The 18,677-nt window shown below is 33.6% G+C and overlaps 1 long non-coding RNA gene across 1 annotated transcript; it reads left to right on the forward strand.

Moving 5' to 3' along the window:
- The first annotated feature begins 11,413 nt into the window (after positions 1-11,413).
- LOC143076731 (uncharacterized) lies at positions 11,414-18,101 on the forward strand. Its single transcript, XR_012978773.1, has 2 exons — positions 11,414-12,214; positions 12,808-18,101. It is a non-coding gene; the product is annotated as an uncharacterized LOC143076731 (long non-coding RNA).
- The last annotated feature ends 576 nt before the right edge of the window (positions 18,102-18,677 follow it).

Genomic DNA, 18,677 nt, shown 5'->3' on the forward strand with positions numbered 1-18,677 from the left:
CCCATGTTGCTAGATTTGTTGGGCTTGGCAATACATCATATACTGACTTCAGCTTAAATTGCAACCTATGTGGCTCCATCTTCCAGATCTCATTCCATCCTAACTTCTGCTGTCTTGCTCCCTCCCAGTTTAACCAGCTTCCCTGCTTCTTCATGCTCACTGCCTTTACCATTCTACTTTCTTCTTCCATTGATCGTACCTCTTTCTGTACCAGATGTCTTTTTTCTTCCACTGTTGCTGTTCTCCATTTTGCTGTAGATGTAACATCCAGCCCCTGTCTTCCAACTGCAACTCTGCCCACTATCTCACTGTGTTTTAATCGTGACTCAGCATCTTCTATCGTCTTCAATGTTGACCACTTCCTTCCAGTTCTTATTTCTACTTTTGCTGATCGTACTTTCTCATCCCTGCTGTTTTTTAACGTCAGATGTTGTCTAACCTTGGTCACCTTGAATTCCTCAGTGATTGACTTGAGTGGTAGCTGTAACTTGGTTCCTAAACTGTAAAGGCCCACACTGCTGAAACTGCGTGGTACTCCAAGCCATCTACGTAAGTAACTGTTTGATATTCTTTCCATTCCCTCTACCGTTGTCATTGGTACATCATACACAAGAAGTGGCCACAGCAGCCGAGGCAATATCCCATGCTGGTAAATCCATGCCTTGTACTTTCCTGGTTGTCCACTCTTATCTACTGCCTTTAACCAGTCGTCCAACTGCTTATATGTATCTTCCACATTCAACTTATCTGACAAGGTGTTGTTGAACCATTTTCCGAGACACTTAACTGGCTTCTCTGAGACTGTTGGTATTATTTCGTCTCCTATTTTAAACCTTTCCTCCTTGACTTTACCATTCTTCACTACCAAACTTCTGGATTTGCTAGGCTTCACTTTCATTCTTGCCCAGGTGATCATCTTATCAAGCTCTTGTAGTGTCCACCTGGCTTCGATAACTGTCTTTGTGCTTATTGTCATATCATCCATGAATGCTCTTCCTGGTGGTTGCCGTACTCCTGACTTCATCATCCATGGACCTCTGCTCTTCTCTACTGACTTCACAATCATATTCATTGCTGCGGAGACAAGGATGACAGATATCGTGCATCCTGTCACTATTCCCACTTCTAAACGTTGCCATGATGTTGTAAAATCCCCAACGGTAAATCTCAGCTGCAGATGGTTGAAGTACTCTCTTATCAGTTCTCTTACACCGTCAGGTACATGGTATCTCTCCAGTATCAACTCAACTAACTTGTGTGGTACTGTCCCATATGCATTCGCTAAATCCAGCCAGACAACTGCGAGCTCTCCCTTTGAATCTGTCGCTTCTCGGATTATCTGTGATAATACGCTTGTGTGTTCAATGCAGCCTGATACACCTGGTACCCCTCCTTTCTGTACTGCAATGTCAATGTACTCGTTGCTCAGCATGTAGTTTGTCATCCTTTTAGCAAGAACAGCAAGAAATATCTTTCCTTCTACATTTAACAGTGAGATGGTTCTAAACTGTTTCAATGTCTCTGACTTCTCTTCCTTTGGTATAAAGCACCCTTCTGCCTTGTGCCAACTCTCTGCTAGTCGACCTCTTCTCCAGATGACTCTTATTAACTTCCATAGACGTCTTGTAATTCTCTGACAGTTCTTGTATACCTTATATGGTACTCCATTTGGACCTGGTGCTGATGCTGCCCTTCCTTTCTTGATAACATCTACTACCTCTTTCAACTTTGGTGGTGATTCATCAAAAACCTGCTCTGGATCCTCCGGGCGTATAAGTTGTTCTATATCTGGGAGTTCGTCTTCCCTTTTTGGATCACTGTGCATTTCTCTTAAATATTCTTCTACTTCCTCTTTACTAGCTTTTAGTTGTCCTGATCCTTTCTTCCCCAACAATCTTGATGTAAATTGGAAAGGATCTGATGTAAATTGAGCTCTTGCTTTCTCTCTCTTTTTCCTCCTTTTCCTAGTTCTCTCTGCTCTCCTTGTGATCTTGAGTTTCTTCCTGATGGTGTCCCTCAGCTCAGATAATGCTGGTTTTTCATCCTCTGATGCCTGATTATATCTTTTCTTAAGTTGCCTTAGGTCTTTCCTCATCTTTGCTATTTTGGATTCTCTTCTGTTCTTTTGACCCTCTCGCCTCACCACCTCTTTCTCATCTGCACCAAATCTGTCCATACCTATGTTGTAAATAAATGATGTCATTGATTCTATCTTCCTGTCTATGTTACCTGCCAATGTTGTGTTCAAAATTGCATCCACATCCTCATCAAACTGTTGCCATTCACTTTTACTTTTATTGTTGGGCCATTTTACTTTCTTTCTTCTTATGTTCTCACTTGTGTCTGGTGTTCTTTTTGGCTCTTGTGGCTGTCTGTTGTTGTCTAAGCCCTCCTTTTCCTGTTGATTCCCCTCTACCATGCTGTCCTCCTCATTGTACAACACATGGAGGCTGTGGTCGCTGTGGTTTGTATCCTGAACCACCTCCTCCTCCGTCTAACCAGGTTGCCCTGTGCGTTGTGTTATGCTCTGATTTGGCTTGCATTTCATCTTTCCCATATGTATCTTCAGACCTCGTTGGTTCTTGCAAACTTTCCCACAGATGCATACATTTCCGTTGTTCAAATTCGTAGTCGTTGTTATGTAAGTGGGTTCTTGATATTATATGCCTATTAGAAACAAAGGCTGATAAGGATGACAATCTATGTCTGAAAGGTTATACCTTATTAAAAAAAGGTCGCTCGCCCCAGGAAAGGTAAAGCTATTCATGGAGGCATTGCGTTATATGCCAGAACTAATGTTAGTAAAGGAATTACATTAATCAAAGGTAATTCATCTGAATTTTTGTGGGCAAAACTAAATAAAACTTTTTTTTTACATTCATCTGATATATTTGTATGTTTTGCTTAAAACTCACCAATACAGTCTAGCTATTCCAAAATCTCTAAAAAGTGAGTTAACAACACTAGAAAAATAGAACAAGTCCTGAGTAAGTTTTCAAATTCAGGGGAGACTATCATTATGGGGGACCTAAATGCCCATATTAATGAAAATGATTTGGATTTTATTTCATCTGATCACGTTAAAAGTTTACAAGATATACTTCCTAATTCATATTTGGCAGATAATGTACAGTATAGGAGATATTGTACTAAAAAGAATATTAAGACTGATGAATACGGAAAACGTGTATTAGAGCTTTGCATATCATCTAGAAGCCGAATTCTATATGGAAGAACTTTAGGGGATACATTAGGTAAACCCACTTACCATCAATATAATGGTAGTGCTGTTGTTGATTATTGTATTGTTAGTAATAATATGCTAAAAAATGTATGTTTTTTTACTGTAAAGGATTTTACCGTCCACTCTGATCACTGTCCTATAAATGTATGTTTATCTTTAAATTTTTCACAAGTACAACAAAAAGTTGGGAGACCAATACCTAAGGGTTTACATTGGAACAATGAGGTTCAAAAATGTTATACAGAGATGATGTTATCAAAAGAAGTTGAAAATAATGTAAAATCATTCTTAAGTAAAGACAGAGTACCACAAAGAAATGGGGTGGATGAAGCCACCGAGGATTTAACAGATATTTTTAACAACATTGTCGATAAACTAAGAAGTCATTTAAATCTTCCTAAGGGTAACAGGTTTAAATCTAAAAAACGTAAACGAAAGAAATCTAGTTTAGGGTTTGACAGCGAGTGTGAATCAATGTATCGTAATTTAATCCAATCTTCTCGTTCACTCTCTAAGGGTTCTGTAAACGAAGAAAAGTTGAAGAATTACTATGGGCTAAAAAAGCAGTTCAAAAAACTAGTACGAAAAAAAACAGGACAGTATAAAGCAAAGATGCTTGATTCCTTGCTGGAATTAGAAGACAAAAACCCCAAAGCTTATTGGGATATTATTAATAAATTTAAATATTCTGACAAGGACATCAGTGATCAGAGTTCCAATATTCCCTCTGATGAATGGTATAATTATTGTAGTAATGAACAGGATGATTTTCCTACAGGGTTTAATGTTTTTCTTGATTATGACATACATATGCAGGAAGTGTTGAAAGCTATAAAAAGTTTAAAGAATAACACAAGTGTAGGTTTTGACTGTATAAGTAATGAGATGCTTAAACATTCTAGTGTGAATATGTTGAATTGTATTTGCAAACTTTTCAATATCATTTTGAAATCAACTTTATTCCCCAGTAGTTGGACAGAAAGTATGATTAAACCTCTTTTTAAATCAGGAGACGTTAGAGATCCAAGTAACTACAGAGGTATAGCAATATCTAGCTGTTTAAGTAAGTTGTTTGTAAAGATCTTGTGCAACAGATTAGATTTTTTTGTAACTGAGAACAACATACTATGTCAAAATCAAATAGGCTTTAGAAAAGCTAATAGAACAATTGATCATGTTTATACATTAAAATCCATTGTGGATAAAATGTTTGGGGCAAAAAAATATCTATATTGCTGTTTTGTTGATTTTAGAAAAGCCTTTGACACAGTCCGGAGGAATTTTCTGTTTTCTAAACTTTTTGAGCAAGGTATTAGTGTCAATATTTTCCATTTAATTAAAGATATGTACACATGTGTTAAATATTCAGTTAAACTAGATTCCGGACTGACTGATTCCATACTCTCAAATGTTGGTGTTAAACAAGGGTGTATACTGAGTCCCCTTCTTTTCAATTTATTTATGAATGACTTTCCAGGATACCTTCATAAAAAGTGTGATCCAGTAGATATAGGAAATACAAGCCTAAATTGTTTAATGTATGCAGATGACATAATTTTAATGTCTCAAACCAAAGAAGGGCTACAAAATTGTTTATCCTCATTGGAACTTTATTGTCAAAAATGGCAATTATCATTGAATATAGAAAAAACTCAAATAATAGTATTTAACAAATCAGGTAAATTATTGAAAGACTGTAATTTTTATTTTGAGCAAAATCTGATCAAAAGTGTTCAAGAGTATAAATACCTAGGTATTGTAATGAGAGCATCTGGTTCTTTCAGTACTGCAGTTGAAGATCTTAGTAAGAAAGCACTTAAAGTAATTTTCATGATTAAACGTAAATTTCACTGTACACATAATAATACACCTTTGCTTTTAAAACTTTTTGACTCCTGTGTAAAACCAGTCCTTCTCTATGGAAGTGAATTGTGGGGTCCGTACATTCTTAACCTGGACAAAAGATTAACACAAGGTTCAAATGATGATTTAGAAAAAACTTTTTTAAATTTTGCTCCTGAAAAGGTTCACATTCGATATTGTAAATATGTACTTGGTGCCACTAAATATGCTCCTAATATTGCCAGTATGGCAGAACTTGGTCGTTATCCAATCTCTATATTTGTTATTTTGCAATCTCTTAAATACTGGCTATATTTGTATAAAGACCCTCTTTTGAATTTTTCAAAATTAGCATATAAGTCAATCGAAGAAGTTGATTGTACCTTTCCATTTACCTTCAATAAACACATTTTTAAGTTTCTAAAATTAATTAATTTTGACCATGTTTGGAATAATAAAGGAAATATGTCAGAAGGAAAACTCATATCTGCAGTGAAAAAGATATTACAAGAAAGATATGGAAATTATTTTTTCTCATGTTTGTCAGGTGAAAAGCAAAACAAACTACGCACATATTACAAGTTAAAAGAGGAATATAAACCTGAGACTTATACAAAGTTAAATATCCCAAAACAATATGTTAGACAATTATGTAAATTAAGAATTTCTAACCACAATTTACACATTGAAAAAGGCAGATATGATAAAACGCCTTTGGATCAAAGAATATGTACACATTGTATTGATAACAAAATTGAAGATGAGATTCATTTCATATGTGAATGCAACCTCTATCACGAGGAGAGGGAAAAGTTTTATGATGACATTGTTAATATTATACCATGTTTTTGCAATTTAGATAATTTTGATAAATTTAAATATTTAATGAACTGTTCGGAGACTGATGTTCTCACCAGATTTCTTATATATATAGACAAATGTATTTTGATTAGACATTCATCAGTGGGAATAATTGCATAATATTGAAATGTGAGTTTTGTCTCTTGCTTGTTATATAAGTGTCAAAATTGTTGTCTGTTATGTTTATTTTTGTTTTGTATATGTTTTTTTATATGTGTTTTTGTGTTTCAGCGATGATCCTTTTGTACTGGATTTTATACTGAATAAAATTAGTTAGTTAGTTAGTTAGTTTTATTCAACACACAAAAATGCTGTATCACTTTATTTTGAGACAATGAAAACAATAATACTTATAAGCATACTGCTTGATTACAAAGTTGAAATTGGGCGCGAACATGTAGGGTGCGAACGGACTTTGGGTGCGAACATGTAGGGTGCGAAAGTGAAAGGGGGCGAACATGAGTGGGTGCGAACGCGTGAATGGGCGCGAACGGACCCGGATTCGTGATAATCACGTGGAATTAAAACTCCACCAGCACTGGCATCAACCCAATGGTTGTAAATAAACTCATCATATAAACCAGGATTGAAATTTTATATTTGCTCCAGACGCACGTTTCGTCTACAAAAGCCTCATCAGTGACGCTTGTATCCAAAATGTTAAATAGTCTAAATAAAATACGAAGTTGAAGAGCATAAAGGACCAAAAATTCCTAAAAGTTTTGCCAAATCCAGCTAATGAAATCCATTCCTGATGTAGAAAAGAAAAGCTTTAAATATTTGAAAACCAGATGCTCCTCAGGGCGCAGCTTTATACGACCTCAGAGGTTGAACCCTGAACGGTTGGGGCAAGTATGGACACAACATTCAAGCTGGATTCAGCTCTAAATTTGGATTGTGATTAAATAGTTGACACAGCATAGGTTTCTGACACAGAATGAATGTGGTCTAATGAACTTAAAATATTTTTTTTGCCTTTGAGCAATTCACTATGCTGTTGAATATTAATCCTCTCAAAAAAATGTTTGAAGAAATTTTCTTTTTATTTATGAAATCTGAAATGAGAAAAATTTAACCCCCGCCCCCATTTTTTTTTTTCACATCCCCCTGTCCCTTTTTCCAAAACTGATCTCAATTCAAATTTCTAATGAAGTTTGCAACAATAACTAGTCATTTAAATACATCATAAAATATTAAAATGTAAAATAAAGTGCTTGTTATCACTGAATGGTAAAGATTGTTTTAATTTATCAGTTGGTAGTAAAAGTGAATATACATTGTATATTGTATAAAACAATGATTTAAGTTGATTCAACTACTATTCTGGACAAAGAAAGATAACTCCAATTGAAATTGTGCAATTAGATATTTCTTGCTATTGTGCAATACTGTGCAATTGAAAATATTTGCTATTGCACAATACTGTGCAATTGAAGATTTCTTGCTATTGTGCAATTGAAAATTTCTTGCTATTGCACAATACTGTGCAATTGAAGATTTCTTGCTATTGCTGAATACTGTGCAATTGAAAATTTCTTGCTATTGCACAATACTTAATATAATAATTTTGAATCCTGATTTGAACCAACTTGAAAACTGGGCTCATAATCAAAAATCTAAGTACATGTTTAGATTCAGCATATCAAAGAACCCCAATTATTCAATTTTTGATGAAATCAAACAAAGTTAAATTTTGGACCCCGATTTGAACCAACTTAAAAACTGGGCCAATAATCAAAAATCTAAGTACATTTTTAGATTCAGCATATCAAAGAACCCCAAGGATTCAATTTTTGTTAAAATCAAACTAAGTTTAATTTTGGACCCTTTTGACCTTAATGTAGACCAATTTGAAAACGAGACCAATAATTAAGAATCTACATACACAGTTAGATTCGGCATATATCAAAGAACCCCAATTATTCAATTTTTGATGAAATCAAACAAAGTTCAATTTTGGACCCTTTGGGCCCCTTATTCCTAAACTGTTGGGACCAAAACTCCCAAAATCAAACCCAACCTTCCTTTTATGGTCATAAACCTTGTGTTTAAATTTCATAGATTTCTATTTACCTATACTAAAGTTATTGTGCGAAAACCAAGAATAATGCTTATTTGGGCCCTTTTTTGGCCCCTAATTCCTAAACTGCTGGAACCAAAACTCCCAAAATCAATCCAACCTTCCTTTTTTGGTCATAAACCTTGTGTCAAAATTTCATAGATTTCTATTTACTTAAACTAAAGTTATAGTGCGAAAACCAAGAAAATGCTTATTTTGGGCCCTTTTTGGCCCCTAATTCCTAAACTGTTGGGACCAAAACTCCCAAATTCAATCCCAACCTTCCTTTTGTTGTCATAAACCTTGTGTTAAAATTTCATAGATTTCTATTCACCTTTACTAAAGTTAGAGTGCGAAAACTAAAAGTATTCGGACGACGACGACGACGACGCAGACGACGACGCCAACGTGATACCAATATACGACCAAAAGAATTTTAATTTTTGCGGTCGTATAAAAACGTTTTGTAAACTGTCATATAATTATTCCTGATTTGTAACATGTGTTTTCTGTGGTGAAGGAATCTGCTGTAGAACTGTTGTCAGACTTTTGATGGTGTATAAAGATTGTTCAAGTTGCGGTAGCTTGTCGTTTGTTAAAGCTTGAAGCACATAGAGGGCGTCGCTCAGGAAAACTACTTTAGTTTTGTTATCAACTTTTTTATGGAGTTTTCATAGATATAGGAAGATGTGGTGTGAGTGCCAATGAGACAACTCTCCGTCCAAATAACAATTTATAAAATTAAATCATTATAGGTCAATGTACGGCCTTCAACACGGAGCAACAATCTATAAAGGGCCCCAAAATTACTGGTGTAAAACCATACAAACGGGATAAGGGCTTCTTCTGCTTTGAAGTTTAAACAACGTAGGCCTGTTGATATTGCCTCTGATTGTTGATCTCTGTTGGGGTACTTAAATTGATGCATATACCAGCCCCTCCTTTTGTTGTTTCGTGGGTGGTCTGTATATACTACCCGGGAGTCTGACGAGTACTCGTCTTGTCAGTGTTTTCTTACCAGTGGAAGTCTGTTCATCTTTGGTAGAAATGAGTTGATATGAGGTCTGGATGATGACATTTCAAAGTTTGTCTTCACACGGGTTGTTATTCATTGTGAAAGCTACGTATTTTCTTTGTATGGCTCTTGTCCTTAATGTGAAGCTTGGTATTTTGAGTCTACCTAAGTAGAGTTGAGTTGTTTCAGTCTGGTATTCATTGAGTGGTCTTGTGAACACTAATACTGGTGGCCTGTATCATGGCTTTACACTCCCTCTTCTTACTTAATGATGGTATGTTTGTTATGTCCACCATACTGTTTATTGATGTTGATTTCATAGCACCTGTGATGATCCGTAGAGCCTAGTTCTGAACTTTATCTAAAGTCTGATGGTGAGACTTACATGTAGCTGCCGTCATCCATGAGCTTGATCCTTATTCAGGATTTTGGCTTACATTTCCTTGGTAGCCAGGATTATGTCGTTCGGTCCCCATTTTGTTTCTGTAAGTTTCCTCATGATGTTTAATTTTATCATAGCCTGAACTTCAGCTGATATTATATGTTGCTTCAACGCCATTTGTTTGCTAAAAGTTACCCCAAGTATGTTTGTTGGTCTTCCATTTGAGGAGTATCATCCATAACCAATCTCACATGTACGAAATGGTTTTGATCATGGGTAAAAAAAAGGTGAATGTTGAGAACGAAATGGTTTATATTTTGGGTACGAAATTACTTGCTACCAAAATTTGAATGCCAGAGGCGGATTTATTGGGGAGGGGGACAGCAGGCTGGCCCCCTTCATTGTATTTTTGTAATCTGTTTGTCAAATCGGTAATATTCTATTTAACTTTATATGGACCTATCTAACTTTTGCTTAAAATGAATTTCTAAGAGCTTCTTGGCCCAACTCAACATATGTAATTGGACAAGGCATACTTTCATATCCATGTGGTAAGCCACACATAACATCAATTGGACATCTTAATTCATGTACTGACTTTAAAAGATTTAGAGTAGATGGTGTGCCTGCATGTGCATGTTCAGTTGTTTGGTACGTCATATTAATGAATGGAAGTTGATAAACATAAAATCGACTGTAAAAGTTGGTTGAAACGTTCAACCATTCATTTCGTCAGACTGTAAGAGCTTGGTAATTTGGTATTGCATAAATTTCTGTTAATTTTGTAAAATAATCTTCCACAACTATAATGTATTCATTATCACCTGTAGTTAAAGGACTTACGCTGTCAATAGCTATTATGTAGCTATAATTATGCTATTTTGTCCAAAGAATAAGTAAACACTGAATTTCAAAAGTTTCCCTTTAGCATAAGTTTCAAAACTATTTATCCATACTTATACAGAATCTACCATAATTGGCCAAACAAATATTTTCTTTTTTATATCTAGCGTATTGTCTCTCACTGAATGAGCTGATAATTTTGTATAATGTAGCTGTTGCAAAATGAATTTCGTAAGTTTACCAGAGCTACAAATTGAATAAAATAAGCCCTTGGTTTTCTTTTCAAACAATTATACGACAGATTATTATTAACGGTCAAGGATTCCTACAGCCCATAAAGAATTAATGTTTCTTTTGTCTAGTTTTGAATTTCATACTTTTTGGTTTTTTTTCTTTCATATTGTAGCGGGCAGGGGCTTGAAATGCTTCGACCCAAGAGTTTTTACTCAAATTATATGAGTAGTTTATAAATAACAAAGTCAGTACGACAAGATATGAGCTGGTCAGTATAATATAGGCATTTGCTAAAAGTCACGTAAATAAGTTTCTATCTTTTATTCATGTCAAGAATCATATATTTTCATTTATTTTCAAGATAACCAACAATTTTAAACTAGTGATATACTTAAACTATAGACTAAGATGATATGACAAGAATCTATTCAGTATGATACATGTAGTAAGTTATCTCTACACTCAAGAGATATTTACTAACTTATCTCTAAACTCAAGAGATATTTATTAACTTATTTCTACACTCAAGAGATAATATGTTGGTGTGTCAGAAAAATACATAAAAAGGCTGAGTTCTGCTATCTTACTAAGAAAATAAATTACCTAAGAGAAAATCCTTACTTCTAGTGAATTTAATCAGAAGACCTCTTTCTGACATTTTTGTAAGTGATACCTCATCAGTTACATAAAAAAATGTTTATTATTAGTTATATTCAGAACCTTTCCTGAATAAGAACTAACAATTAACTACAGTTTATAACCTTTCATAAACTGTTTTGTTTATTATAATTTCCAGACCTTTAGGAAATTATCCCTTAACTACTTTCCTATTTAATCCTATTTATTACAAAAATACAAACGTTAACAGTAAAACTGAACTTCAATGAACAATTTCAATAATCCAAACTTTAAAATATAAACTAGAAATAAAGAGTCCGCTAAAATGAAATATTCCTTTTAAACTTTGAAAACGCTAACTTTACTTATTTTCCTTTACAAATTTACCTTTTAAAAAAATAAAGTTTCTAAGAAAAATTAACCATTTTGACTAAAATAAATAACGAGAAAATAAAAATACCAACTGTAAGAACCAAAAGTTTTAGCAGAACTGACGACCAAGCGTCGAAATTACGTCACTGTTGGATTGTTGGATGGTTGGATGGTTGGATGGTTGGATGGTTGGAAGGTTGGATTGTTGGATCGCGCGCTTGCCGTCCAACCAAATATTTGAATTCTTAATAAATTACAAAAATCACAATAATATACAATTTAAGTAACCTTTATATAATAAACAAAGTTTGCATGGTACTAGATAAATTTCTATAGTAACTAAAAATACAACAATATATACAGCGCCACCGGAAGTTGCAATACGTAAACAACATTGCAAAAAGTTATGTGTGTCACCGGCGGACCAAAATGTTAAATATCAAGGAAAGTGAGCATTAACATCTACAAAACATTGAAGACGTTGACTATAACTACTAAAAGGAATTACAAGAAGTATGTGAAAACAGTTGTCAACACGTAAAAATAGTGTTTTTATTGAACAATCGTCCCAAGTGACACATGGATTCTACTGCGCATGTCAATACATTTCATTCATAAAATTCAAGCACAGGTGCGTGGAATTTACTACGATCTACTACGATCTACTACAGTTGCTACAATTGGATTATCACAAAAATACAAGACCTACAGTTGGATTATTCAGTGGATTATTACTATGAACTGGTAAATTATTACATGAACTTCAACTGGTTTATCAAATATATGCAAATGACAGTAATTCAATATTTCTACAAGAATCATAATATTGTAATTGTTCTAACTTTACTTTATTAAATGTTAATTAAAACTTATTTGCTTCAGTTATCATATGTTCCAGACTACAAGTATTACAAGTAGTATAATATTAGTTATTTCACACAGTTACTGTTTCCTACATAATAACTTTCATAAAAAATACAGAATATTAAACAGTATGCTTTATTAATACCAATTTGAAACATACATCAAAATTATCTTACATGTCTATAACACGTCACAATAAAATACATGTACCCTAGTCATCGTACTCTACATTTTACCCCCTTTCCATTATTTGCGTCCCCGCAAATACTTTAAACTTTTGCAAAAGATTCCATTTCAAATTTTTCTATGTCTTGAATACAAATTCTTCTTAAAAAGAAATTATTTCTAAAACTGAATAAAATTAGCTTTCTTATTAATACAATCTATGATTATAACACAAATACAACATAATATAATACCAAATATGTAAAAATTATACATAATTATCAGTCTTTTCATATTATATTTTACAGATACACCTGAAGTTTCACCATTATGACCATCAGCACGAGGGCAGTAGATACCAGACAGACATATATATGTACCAAATGTGGAAAATTACTGAACGTTATGAACAAACTGGAACATGGCTAAGAACCAGAGGTTTCCTGAAGGAAAATTTTAGTAACCATGCAAACAGTACCTAAAATATTTAAATATAAGTTCAAAAATACATCCAAAATTTAACTTTAAACACTGAAAAGCTTTGACTGTAACTTATATTAATAACTTCTTAACTTTTCAACTTTCCAAAATAAATTTTCAGTCTAAATTATTTTTTTCAATAACTTTTAATCTTATAATAACCTTAAATTACTTTTGAGATTAACAATTCAAATAAACAATACCATAACATTGCCATAACATTTCTATTAAAAATTAAAATTACATGTACATCTTTATTCAATCTTAAATTAATTGTCTCTTCATGTAGCTACCAGGGACTTCTTCTGTTTCTTTTGTGGAACTGGAGCATTGTTGCTACATGTACAAAATGTATTGTAGGGGGTGGTTCTGGTGTCAGATCTTTTTCCTTAGTAGTCAAATGTCTACCTATTTCTTCTTTGGATACCCCCTTTCCAGACTCTAAATTTGAGTCATGAAATTGCAGTCTTCTCATTGCAATTTGGTTATTTACTTCAACTTGTTCAAGTGTGTCTTCACATTTTGATAGCATCTTTGGTTCATGTTCAACAACTTCTGCTGAACCAATTACTGTATCTTGATCATACATGTATGGGTTCATTATACTACATGTACTAGTATTACAAGTAACATCTTGGCTTATGTTAGCTTGGCTACTAATACTATTTACTAAACATGGTGCCATTACTAATGGAAATCTTTCTGAAAATTTCTCAGTGGGTTGTAAAATGCAATCTTGAACTGTTTCAGGAGAATCATCATCAAGTCGGTCAATGAAAACATCAACAAAATTTTCAGACCTTGGGGGAGTTTCATAGTAAGCTTCCCCATAAATTTTTCGTATAAATTCATTTCTTTGGCCAATTTGTGTACAATGGACAGCATGACCACCGAGCAGTATAATTCCTTCTGTTAACTTTATGTCAGCAGGACCCCACTGAGATTTCATCAACACATCTAGTCCTAACAAAGCTTCGTCTTCTATATTTGCAACTATCATTTCTGTATTAAAACATGATAAATTTCCTAATTTTATTTCAAAAATAGCTTTCCCTAGCTCCTTTAGGGGTTTGCCATCAGCACAAGCTAAAGTATTAGACTTTTCCAAGATTGGTCTATTAACATGAGGAATTTTATTAAAGGCATACACGGATAATACTGTCCGGACTGCCCCTGTATCTACAGTAAAATTAACCTCAGACCCTTGGATATGTCCTTCGACATAGACTCCATCACTTCGAAGTACTTGTCTTGCAATAACATTACTTGCAACTGATTGTTCACTTCCTAAAATTGGCTTAGAACAAACTAAATTTGTATCTTCTAAAGTGACAGAAGATATATTACTGTTACTACTAGTTTCCTCTTTACTATTACTATTACTACTAGTTTCCTCTTTACTATTACTATTACTACTAGTTTCCTCTTTACTATTACTATTACTACTAGTTTCTTCTTTACTATTACTATTGCTAATATTTTCCTCTTTGCTATTACTATTGCAAATATGTTTCTCTTTACTATTACTATTGCTAATATTTTCCTCTTTGCTATTACTATTGCAAATATGTTTCTCTTTACTATTACTAAAAGTTATACTGCTTGTTGGCTCTTGTACATGTACACCAATATTGTCCAATTTATGACCGTTTTCATTAAACTTAAGGGCTAACTTCTGGTCAGCTGGGTTAACCCGTTCTAGTTTAATGTATATCCATCTGATTTAACTTCACCTTGTGACATACTACTGTTGGGGGGAGTGTAAGGCATATTCATCTGTCTTGGAGGATTAATAGCCATATTATTTCTATAATCTGATTGCCTATTGGGATTGCTATAGCATTTTCTTGCATAATGACCGGGTCGACCACAATAGTAACATTTTGGGATGTTTTCTGGGTTATTGTTTCTGTCACAATTGTTATTCCTATAATTCCCATTAGGAACATAGGGTGGGGCGTTGACATTGAAGGGCTGTCTGTCAAACTGTATCTCATCATTTCTTTTCTTGTCTAGGTACATTTGATCAAACATCTTCTGTAATTCAGCTTTGGTTACTGAAATGACATCTTTTTCTGAACTTGTGGAATCTTGCTTGTTGAAATTGGTGTTCTCTTTCTTTAGTTGCCTTACTTTGGTATTTCTTCCTGAATTAATGCCCTCATGTGTTTCAGAAGTTATCTCCTTATAGGTAATGACCTCTTGGACTGCTTCCTCTATAGTTTTGGGGTCTTTATTAAGCTCAACATAAATTCTCGCTTCAGTATCCGACAGTCCCATCAAAAATCTTTGGAGCAAGTCTTCCTGCCTGATTTTTGCATGTCTGTTTGAATACGCCTTATCATATAGGCGTTTTAATTCTGCAGCATAGTCTGCAGTGTCTTCATTAGGTTTTTGGGTACGTCTATTAAATTGTACCTTAAATGCTCTCTTATTTTCGAAAACCCCAAATCTATTCTTAAGTTCTGTGGCTAATTTTGAATAATTCTTTAATGTTTTACTATTAAGCTGATCAAACACAAAATCACCAGCTTCCCCTTGAAGTCTGGTTAACAATTCCCCCAATTTAGTTCTGTTATCCCAACTTTGAAGATTTGCAACTGCCTCAAATCTATTTATCCAGACCTCCCATTTTTCTTTTCCTGTGAAAGAAGGGAGTTTGGCATTGGAAAACCCAATTTTTGATTTTGATCGTTTACTTTGGGTTATTACATCTGTATCAATACTATTTGTATCCATATCAGAGCATGCATCACTAAATATTTCATCATCAGATTCATCACACTCAGATGCTGATGTGAAATCTAAATTACTATAAGATGTAAAACTTGGTTTACTTTTTCTAACTTTAGATATAGAATTGCTATTATTAGCAATTGTTGTACTTTTAGCATGTTTTTGTTGCTGACTTGAAGCATTATTATGCCTATATTGTTTGGTAATGCCAGTAAAAGCATTTTGAATGGCTGATACTACTTGACCAGTCATATCTTGTATGGCTACTTTTATACTGTCATATACCCCAGAATCACCTTGATTTTGAGGTTCAGACTTGTTTTCTATATCATTTTGATTTTGATATCTGGAGGACCTTCTTGGAGAGCCAGTTTTTCTAGGACTTGGCCTCTTACTCAATTTCGATCTGGGTCTTAAGACTATTGTTTCTTCTTCTTCAGTCTCAATACAAGACAAGTCATTAGAAACTGCATTAACTCGGTCACTTTCAGAATGACATGGTTCATCATCAGTGGTATATAGAGTATTAATCTCACTGTCTTCTGTGTCATATTGGCTACTATGTCCCCTATTAATATATGTGTCAGTCTTTCTTGAACGAACAGACCTTGGTTTACCCATTGCACTGTTTATCTATTACACCTCAAAAGGTTCGTATCACAGGATCCAATAAAGTTTAATGAATCCCACCGAGGATGCCAAAATTATGTAGCGGGCAGGGGCTTGAAATGCTTCGACCCAAGAGTTTTTACTCAAATTATATGAGTAGTTTATAAATAACAAAGTCAGTACGACAAGATATGAGCTGGTCAGTATAATATAGGCATTTGCTAAAAGTCACGTAAATAAGTTTCTATCTTTTATTCATGTCAAGAATCATATATTTTCATTTATTTTCAAGATAACCAACAATTTTAAACTAGTGATATACTTAAACTATAGACTAAGATGATATGACAAGAATCTATTCAGTATGATACATGTAGTAAGTTATCTCTACACTCAAGAGATATTTACTAACTTATCTCTAAACTCAAGAGATATTTATTAACTTATTTCTACACTCAAGAGATAATATGTTGGTGTGTCAGAAAAATACATAAAAAGGCTGAGTTCTGCTATCTTACTAAGAAAATAAATTACCTAAGAGAAAATCCTTACTTCTAGTGAATTTAATCAGAAGACCTCTTTCTGACATTTTTGTAAGTGATACCTCATCAGTTACATAAAAAAATGTTTATTATTAGTTATATTCAGAACCTTTCCTGAATAAGAACTAACAATTAACTACAGTTTATAACCTTTCATAAACTGTTTTGTTTATTATAATTTCCAGACCTTTAGGAAATTATCCCTTAACTACTTTCCTATTTAATCCTATTTATTACAAAAATACAAACGTTAACAGTAAAACTGAACTTCAATGAACAATTTCAATAATCCAAACTTTAAAATATAAACTAGAAATAAAGAGTCCGCTAAAATGAAATATTCCTTTTAAACTTTGAAAACGCTAACTTTACTTATTTTCCTTTACAAATTTACCTTTTAAAAAAATAAAGTTTCTAAGAAAAATTAACCATTTTGACTAAAATAAATAACGAGAAAATAAAAATACCAACTGTAAGAACCAAAAGTTTTAGCAGAACTGACGACCAAGCGTCGAAATTACGTCACTGTTGGATTGTTGGATGGTTGGATGGTTGGAAGGTTGGATTGTTGGATCGCGCGCTTGCCGTCCAACCAAATATTTGAATTCTTAATAAATTACAAAAATCACAATAATATACAATTTAAGTAACCTTTATATAATAAACAAAGTTTGCATGGTACTAGATAAATTTCTATAGTAACTAAAAATACAACAATATATACAGCGCCACCGGAAGTTGCAATACGTAAACAACATTGCAAAAAGTTATGTGTGTCACCGGCGGACCAAAATGTTAAATATCAAGGAAAGTGAGCATTAACATCTACAAAACATTGAAGACGTTGACTATAACTACTAAAAGGAATTACAAGAAGTATGTGAAAACAGTTGTCAACACGTAAAAATAGTGTTTTTATTGAACAATCGTCCCAAGTGACACATGGATTCTACTGCGCATGTCAATACATTTCATTCATAAAATTCAAGCACAGGTGCGTGGAATTTACTACGATCTACTACGATCTACTACAGTTGCTACAATTGGATTATCACAAAAATACAAGACCTACAGTTGGATTATTCAGTGGATTATTACTATGAACTGGTAAATTATTACATGAACTTCAACTGGTTTATCAAATATATGCAAATGACAGTAATTCAATATTTCTACAAGAATCATAATATTGTAATTGTTCTAACTTTACTTTATTAAATGTTAATTAAAACTTATTTGCTTCAGTTATCATATGTTCCAGACTACAAGTATTACAAGTAGTATAATATTAGTTATTTCACACAGTTACTGTTTCCTACATAATAACTTTCATAAAAAATACAGAATATTAAACAGTATGCTTTATTAATACCAATTTGAAACATACATCAAAATTATCTTACATGTCTATAACACGTCACAATAAAATACATGTACCCTAGTCATCGTACTCTACATTTTTGACATTGTTTGGTTTGATTGCTAAATGGGTCGCAAGACAACATCTGACACTAACAGTGTCACCGTCAGTGGCTGTGCCATTTATAACTTATTGGACGCCTATAATAAGCAGGAGGTATAGCTATCCTGGTATTCAGGGTTGAGTTCAATATCGTAGCAGCTACGTAGTGCTACGTAGATTTTGACTATTGAACGTGTAGCTATAGACTAGCTGTTACATATTATAGATATTAATAGCAGCTACGAAGCCGCTACGTAGCTGCTACGATATTGAACTCAACCCTGGTCATCAATATAATTAAAAGTGTTGATATTTTCAAAATGTTCTACATCCGATTTAATTTCTATAC

The sequence above is a fragment of the Mytilus galloprovincialis genome, chromosome 5 (genome assembly GCF_965363235.1).
Source record: "Mytilus galloprovincialis chromosome 5, xbMytGall1.hap1.1, whole genome shotgun sequence".
Taxonomy (NCBI): domain Eukaryota; kingdom Metazoa; phylum Mollusca; class Bivalvia; order Mytilida; family Mytilidae; genus Mytilus; species Mytilus galloprovincialis.